The sequence below is a fragment of the Frankliniella occidentalis genome, unplaced genomic scaffold (genome assembly GCF_000697945.3).
Source record: "Frankliniella occidentalis isolate FOCC.00 unplaced genomic scaffold, Focc_3.1 Scaffold131, whole genome shotgun sequence".
Taxonomy (NCBI): domain Eukaryota; kingdom Metazoa; phylum Arthropoda; class Insecta; order Thysanoptera; family Thripidae; genus Frankliniella; species Frankliniella occidentalis.
This window is the reverse complement of record NW_026267258.1, coordinates 548,625-557,072: the sequence shown is the minus strand read 5'-3', so window position 1 is coordinate 557,072 and position 8,448 is coordinate 548,625. Positions and strand designations below refer to the sequence as shown.

The following is an 8,448-nucleotide window of genomic DNA, read 5'->3' as shown; positions in this document are numbered from 1 at the left end:
CGCGCCCAACCTGACCCCAAAGTGCAACTTCTCCCTCGCTTCCACCTTCTCATAAAAAAGTCTCTTTTTACACGCACGGACACGATCGGTACATTGCTGGACCGAGATGACCTTAGGTCAGGCCATAACGTGATAGCAAGACCTTTTATGAATGCCAGAAAGGACCAAGTCTAAAGGCCATTCTAAGAACCGGAGCAGTGAGCACTATACGTATACGTAGAAAAAGGCTGTGGACTTTACCCTTTCTTCCTCCTTATATTATTACTAGATTGCTAGAGAGAGAGAGAGAGAGTGAGAGAGAGAGAGAGAGAGAGAGAGAGAGAGAGAGAGAGAGGAGAGAGGGGGGGGAGAGAGAGAGAGGATGAAGATGGGGCAGGAGGAATGTCTCAGGAGCAGCAGATTCTTGGGGTCAGGTGCCGAGAGACCTTTTATTGAAAGCACACTGCCGACACTGCCCGCCAAGTTTTATGACGCTCTGGGATAAGAGAGACGGAGAGAGGGAGGGAAAGAGGGAGAAGAGGGCGTGGGGTGAGAAGCCATACAGCCCGTCAGACAAGGGAAGGGGTGAGACGGGACGCGAGGGAAAGAGCGAGAGGGAAAGTAGAGTAGAGCGCTCAAGAGGACAAAGCGATGAGGCGGTGGTGCTTCTGTCGGTCGGTGCGTAAGCCGCTTGGTTGCCTAATGCTCCCCACTCAAGTGAAAGCCTCGAGGCCGCGCAGAACCCAGCGGGGCACAGCGACCTGAGCGCGCCTCGCCGTTAGTGCTGCTGCTGCTTCAGGCAATAAGAACCCAAGCACGGCCGCCTCTGTCTTTTACGGACAGGTCCGAATACGACCAGAGGGCGCAGGATGTGGCTGTTGGAGCTTTAATCCAAGAAATGCCCTGTTGCGTGTACTTTCTCCTCACGGTCCCCACGTGAGGATATTGAAAAGTGTCACAAATACATTGAATTAAACTTCCATACCTTATTCCATACAGGATTAACACGTCAACATTTTTCAAAAAGAACAAATAGTTTTTGATGCAGTCGATGTGAAACCCCTTATTCTAAAATTGTTATTACGATAAAGCGCCAAGGGGACAGCGCCAGATAGAGTGGGGGAAGGAAGAAGAGGGCCATAAGCCAAGAAAACAACGGCGCCCTCGGGCGGGAAAATTATGGGACGACTTGAGCGAATACGGTGAGGCTGGAAAGGCAGAGGAGGGGGGGGGGGAGACGGCAGGACATACGAGAAAGAGCCGGCGCGACTTCTTCAGCAGTTCAACCCGCTGCGCGGAATATCCCTCCACAAACCACGACCAACACAGAGCAAGCATGAAAAACACACATCAACCGTTTGTTTGTTCCATAGAGGACTTATATTATGATGTGTCCACTCTTTCCAAACGGACGGGCGCAAATTGCATAATATACGGCGCACTCAAATACATGTGCAAATACACACACGCGTAAGGTTAGAAAACACCCCTATGCATGTAATTTACAAGCCACTCGCACGCCGTTGTCATTTGCTCGTGATTTATAAGCGACTTGCCGCCACCACGCATGCGGATGATAACGAACGTGAGCGTGTTGGCGCAGGCAGGTCAGGCAGGCAGGTGCACGCACGAGTGCACGCGCGGGCGTAAGCTCGCGGTAGTACACTAAAAACTTTCAATATTTACGTTGTTTTTACTATTTTTTTCGGGATTTTTCGATTTTCTAAAATGGAGTAACAATAATAAAGCAATAAATATTGCGCACCCCTAAAATGGTCCAAATGAGTAGGCTTCACATGGAATAACATTGTTTACTAATTTTAAGCAATAATATTAGAGATTAGAGAGTGTGCGCTGCAAAAAATATATTTTACAGGAAAATTTTCTTTGATGTGTATTGTAACAACAATTCCAAATTGTAAATTTACAAGCCCTATCTATCGACTTGTAATTTATCAACTAGCAGTAATTGGCACTCGAGATTGCAACATATTTTGTAAATCAAAATTACGTAAAAATGTTGTAAATTTACGAGGATACTTTTCACAGTGTGTTACGTGGCTCAGCCAATAGAATTCTAGCTAAGCTGCACACTAACAAGAGTTTACGGGTTACTTTGTGTATCACTACAGAGAATAACCTAATCGACAAGTTTTGGATAACGGCTAAGACATATACTAACTCGGAAAAACCAAGAATCCTACATCATGTGTACAGCAGGAAGACCACAATTAGGACCTCTCAGTGACAGGGCGTGTAACTGTAGGGTGTAACAAGCGCGCCATAACAACCCCCCATCCCCCCCTCCTGACTTCACTCGCTAACTGCCTTGTGCGGTCAGCGCACACTCCGATTTCCCAGAGGGACATACAGCACAGCCCCTCCCCCCTCACCAGCTAGAAGGGAAGAACATAACAAAAAGTAATAAAAGTTCAAATAAAAACTATACGCGAATCTAAAATTCTTTCCCGCAGTGATTTTCTATCCATCACACTGTTAGTAGATTTCGTAATTTTACGATAAAATTCCTCACGAACAGTTCGTATTCTGCTTTTACGAACAATGTTCGTCAAATCTAAAAATACGAACTGTTCGTAGGCAATAAACAAATTGTTCGTAAATTTATAGACGCACACTTATGACAGAGGTGCACAATGACATGGATAACTTACATATCTAGGAAGAATTACGAACTTTTCGTCATTTAACAAGTATTCGTTTTCTAAGCGATAACGAAAAGTTCGTGTATAAAATTTAACAGGTGTTTCTTCGTTAATTTACGATAAAATCCCCTACAGTGCACGAGCAAAGAGCTATAATTATGCAGTCGGTTCAAAAGCCGTACTCTGCCATGCGATACTCTGCCCACTTTTCCTGAGCTATGGGACCCTCCCACCTCCTCTCCTCTCTCTCTCTCTCTCTCTCTCTCTCTCCCAGATCATCCCGATCGCGGTGGTGCCGCACCGCTGACCCCCGCCCAGTGCAGGCTGGACTCACGCGTTTGATTTGATTTTCACCAATTCCACGGCCGGTTTAGTCGGCAACAGCGTAGCGAGCAGTCACCGGCTAACAATGAAGGGTGCCGAAAGGAAAACTAGTACTCCTGGAGAGAGTAAAAGAGGGCGCGAAAAGAAATTGAGAAGAACGCGGGCAAAATAAGAAAAAAACACTGTACCGCTATGTGACGGTTCTATAGAACTGAAACGAACCAGAAAAAAATTGGGTCTGGGGCCAAAAGCAGTGTAGCAGCAGTCGTACGGGAGAGGGGAGGGAGGGAGAATAAGATGGCAAGGGGGAGTGGGAAATTTCAGGGAAGAGAAGTGAATCAATTATTGAGCTGACACTGCATTTCATCTGATGGGGGACCGAGCCCCGCGAGCAGGCAGCACCCGGAAGGCGTTCTGAAAATGTCCTTTCCGGCATTGACCAAGGACCGAGCGGCAGACATAGGAAGGGGAGAATAACTTCCGGAATCCTTTCTGTACTTCCGAGCTCTCTTTTCTCTTTTGCCATCGAAAGAGTCTTCGTCTCTCTTTCCCCATCCCTTTTCTATCTATATCCATCTGCAGATTATTATCAACTAACCGGTGGGACCCAACGGCGGTCGGTCCGTCACAGCAGTTCGCTAGGAGAGAAAAAATTGGACAGTGCCCCGTAAAGGAGGATTCTCCTTCCAATTTTTATTTCAGCTCATAAAGAAAAGGGAGAAATAATAAAAATTGGCACGCAGGCCGTGCTGAGCGGATAGAATATTTACCTATTTTCTTTTCGCAACAGTGTCTCCGCGAAAAGTGGTGGAGAGGGAATCGATCGGGGCGCGAAGTGGCGAGCCGACGACAGAATAAGCGGATGAACCAGTGTTGTTCTAATTGCGAGAAGGGCTCAGCGAGATTGCGACGGAAGAGACGGCGGTGACAGGAAAGGGAATTTGGAGGGGGATAGGACGGGCGCACGGTGGAGGGTGGAGAGGAGGAGGGGGTTAGAAAAGGGCCGCGGGGGAGACCATGGGCAGGGGCGAGGGGGGATAGAAAAAGGGCAGGGGTGTGGCGAGGAGGGGGAGCTAACAGGCCAGACCGGCAGTAGCAACCAACAGCAGCAGGAGGAGGCGGAGCAGCAGCTGCTGTAGCAGCGGGATTGCCTCGGCAGCAGCTTTTACCGGGCAAAAGAGAATCATTTGCAAAACCGGAGCGGCCGATAGCGTTGGGGCCCGGTGACGGCACGGAGACAATATAATGAATCAATTTAATTACTCCCTTGACCTTCTCGAGTCATCAGCAGCTGCGCGCAGCAGCCGCGCATCGAAGCGAGCACGATTCAGATGACATTGTTATTATCATTATCATTATTATTATTATTATTATTATTATTATTATTATTATTATTATTATTATTATTATTATTATTAGCCATGTTGTTAAAAACATATCTTTGCTAACAAATTTAACTTAACTTTTGTCCCCAAATTATTCCTAGACCAAAATACTCGCCTATTTGCTCATGATCGCTAACTCATTGAACAACTTTTTTGATATAGTTCAGTGGGCACTCCTCGTTTGCGTTACACGTGCAAAAATTATCTACAGCATATTGACAACAGTGCGAAAGTAACTGTTAATTGGAATAAAGGTGGTACTGTTAAATTTTGCGCTCTATCCTACCACCTCCAATGAATTTTAACAATGTCGGACTTAACTCCCGCACCGTACACCGTGGGAAAGGGCTCAAAATTTAACATCAGTTTAAAACAGTTGTTAATGCTGTAGCTCTATTTTAAAGCGCAGTTCGTTCACGATATGCCTGCCGACGTAACTACTGATGGTCAGGCATACCCAGCCGGATGCGGCTCGCATTTCCACCGCTGTTGCTGCTTCCACGACCGCATCCGCCACTCCCGGCGCCACTGCTAGCTACGTACCGCTTCGACACAACTGCGCAGGCGCGCGCGCTCACGTGCGTGTGGGCCCGGGGCTGGTCGGGCCCGCGCGGAATACCAATGGTCGAAGCCGAGCCGGGGGGTTGGGGTCCGTAGGGTGGGTATAAAACTTGCCATCAATTTATGGCATTTGTTGTGCCGCCGTTACCTCTCCAACACCACCACCACCCCTTTCGCCCCGCGGGTGGTCTCAGGTGTCGCGCTGGGGGCTGTACGGCCCATCCGCTGCGTTACAACCCCAACGCGCTGCTGCTGCTGCTGCTGCTGCTTGCCCTCAACAAAAAGCAGCGCGTACACGAGCCACGCTACGCCACGCCAAACTTGTGTAACGAGTATCACCACCACCCCCACCACCACCTCGCGTCGTAACCTGCCCCCACCACCGCCTCCCCCTCAACACAGCCACCCCACAACAGTGCAGGTACAGCAAAGGGTTATTCATCAAGCACAGCGTTATAATCAACCCCTCCCCTTCCTTCTCCTCTCCGCCCCGAACACATCCCTCGCCCCAACACGGGCGATTTGCGTCGTGTCCCGTGTGTCCCGTGATGCACTCACGCTCCGGGCGACACCGACCCATAGCTTTAGCTGACCGAAGCCCGACGCGACGGGCAGGGCTGGCGGCGGCTCCCAGTGACACGTGTGCACCAGTCATCGTGCACTGCCCGGCGAGCAACGCCACAACATCAGTAAGCACTCCACAGAACAGAGAGCCGATAAAGCACCGAGGGGAACTTAGGAGCGGCAAGGACCATTTAATGACACAGCACCAGGAAAAAAATATGCATCGACATTCTCATTCGGCCCAAATCCTCGTGCACTCCACCCATGGGTATGGATGTCCTTGTCTGTGCCTAAACTGACATCGCACTGGAAAGAGTAATGTGACATGTGTCAATCTGTGTGATCGGTTTTTGGTCACACCACGTAATGTGAACTGAGTTTCGGTCACGCCAACTGATGTGACACCAGCCCAGAAGGTATAGGCAGAACTCATAGGAGGTCACCACACAAACGTAACCAAAAATGCAGTCACATCACACATCCGACATGCGAAGGGCGTCACACTTGTAATGTGACGCGCGTCACATTAGTTTTCCCAGTGCGGAGCCAACCATTCCGGTTAAATGCAATACTTTCGCGAGGGTATTTTTCCTCACTGCAAAGTCTATCTCCCCGCCTTCCCTCACCCTCCTCCATCTCTCTAATCCTAATCCCGCTCCTCTCTCTCTCTGCCCTCCCATCCCCCAAAACACCACCGCTGGGGGACGCTTCTTTCAAGGACAGCTTCGCGTGCGCGGCTGTTTTCGCCCTTCTTCTCCCTTTTCGGCGCCTTTTAACTTTTAGTAGGTGGCGGTGGTTCCCCCAAACGACCCCCCACCCCCACCCCACTCTTTGCCAACACGTCGTCTTTGCTAAAAGGCGGCCACCGCCGACGGCTCTACGCCACGCGCTGCATATCGCTTCGATCCTCCGGAGGTCACGGGCGGCGGGAGCAGCAGCGGGAGCAGCGGCGGGAGCAGCGCCGTCGTCCGAAACTTCAGGCGGCCTAATGGCCGTGGCGTCGCGGCGAGCGTCGCGGCGCCCACAAACCCTGGGCTCCTTGTTACCATTAGCCGGGAGGAGTTCTCACCCCCCCCCCTCTCTCTCTCTCTCATTTATTTACGAAGCTAAAAGGGAGAAGGTAGGGTTAGGACATCGTCTTTTTTCTTTCACCCTCTTTGTGTCCTGGCGACGTGGGACATGTTAATCTAGCACAAAATGTCAACTGATTTTGCACTTTTCATGTGTATTAACCGAGTTTAGACACCGCAGATCCATTCCACAAGCCAAAGCAAGTACTGTAGAAAGAAATCATCGCCATTGTATCCATTTTATTACAGCAGGGTAGAGATTTATCTGCACGACTGGGGTCCTGTTTTGCCGCCCTGAAGGTGAATTACTTTGCCACCGTGACATGCTGGGAGGACGGTGGCGGCGAAGGGAGAGGAAGCGGAGGTACAGGGAGGGTTGGGGGCGGAGACTGGGAGGGGGGGGGGGGTCACAGCAGGGAGCCTGATTAGACGACGTCTCTCGCCTGCAGAGTGTATGGGGGTGGTGCGTTGGTGATGGAGGGAAAGGGAGAGGGGGGATGAAAGTGAAAGACACGGCAGAGCGGAGCGAAAGCGGGAGAGGATCCCCTTGCTGCCAAACAGGAAAGCCTCCCCTACCGAATGGGACCACTTTTCATTTAGGCGCCAATGACAGGCCCCCACTCGAACGGCAGTAAAACGACGACGCATATTATACATAGAAGCGTTCTCTGCACTTTTTGTGCTGATAAATCAATCATCGATAATAATAATATTAATAATAATAATAATAAAAATAATAATAATAAGTGTGGATACAGAGTTCACGAAACGCAATCGAGATTTCCACGCAAGGCGTGATTTTTCACGCTTCGTAAGCTTCACACAGCCAATCAGGAACCGACTTTTATCACGCCTGGCGTGAAAATCACACCTAGCGTGAAAATCACTCTCGCGTTTAGTAAACTCTGTATCCACCTTAATAATCTGGTCCGCGAGAACGCAAGAACAACAACAAGAACGCTTCCGTCAGATGTTATTCTCTCGTTACTGCTCCACCCCGGGGTAGGACCCCCCAAGGTCATCCCCGCCACTCCCTGGGGCGCCTCTGCCTCCGGGTCAACGTACAGCTTTCGAAAGCCCCTTCTCTCCCCTTCTCTTGTGCGCTCCCCCCAACCCCGGCCCGCAAGGTGCGACAGTAACACAGATCCCCGGCCCAGCAGCCCGGCGGTAGGCAGCACGCGGCGCGGCGAGGGTTCAGGGCAACCGGAGCCGGAGAGGCAACCGGAAGGGGGAGGGATACAGGAACTCATTTCCATTCCGCTATACTGCAGTGTGTGTGGCAAGACAGAGGCGAGAGGGAACATCCCCCGCACCGGTGTGGGAAGCGGGGGAAGAGGGTAGCGCAGAAATGTTCTTCAAAGACACAAAACTACACCGAAGGCACTAATTTTTTGTATCTTCAAAAAAGCAATGCTTTGCAGGAGGCATTTTACAGTGGAGTGCCGCCGTCAGGTCGGTGAGTGAAGCGGGCTGGAGGCACCGCAGCGCGCGCCGTGACGTCATGCACCGAGTGCAGGTGGGGCGGCCGAGCCGGGCAGCAGCGCCGACGGCCAGTGCACCAAATTGGCCCTTAAAGTAACGCGGCTGAACCGTAATGTTCCGTGTGCCGCCGCCAGCCGAATAGGTGGGAGGGATTGATAGGGAGGGGGAGGGGGTTGGTGTACGGAAAACCGAGGACACGAGATGTGGCTGCGAAACTATCAAAACAGAGTCATAATGTTATATTCGAAAACCGCACGTCGTCAGAATCTGCGTCTTTGGAAAGTAGAGGGATATGTCAGATTCGTGAGAGTGAGAGGGAAAAGAGGAGGGGGGTAGGGCAGACGGCAGGGGCAGGCCTCACGACCCAGTGGAGTCTAGGAGAAAAAGAAGGGGGATGGGCGGGAAGCGGGGGAGGGAAGG

General features: G+C 50.9%; 1 protein-coding gene across 1 annotated transcript in view; it reads right to left on the bottom strand.

Annotated features, from left to right (window-relative positions):
• Positions 1-8,448, bottom strand: part of LOC113204172 (gamma-aminobutyric acid type B receptor subunit 2) — a gene marked incomplete in the record, with an annotated part of 318,228 nt that overhangs the window by 69,884 nt on the left and 239,896 nt on the right.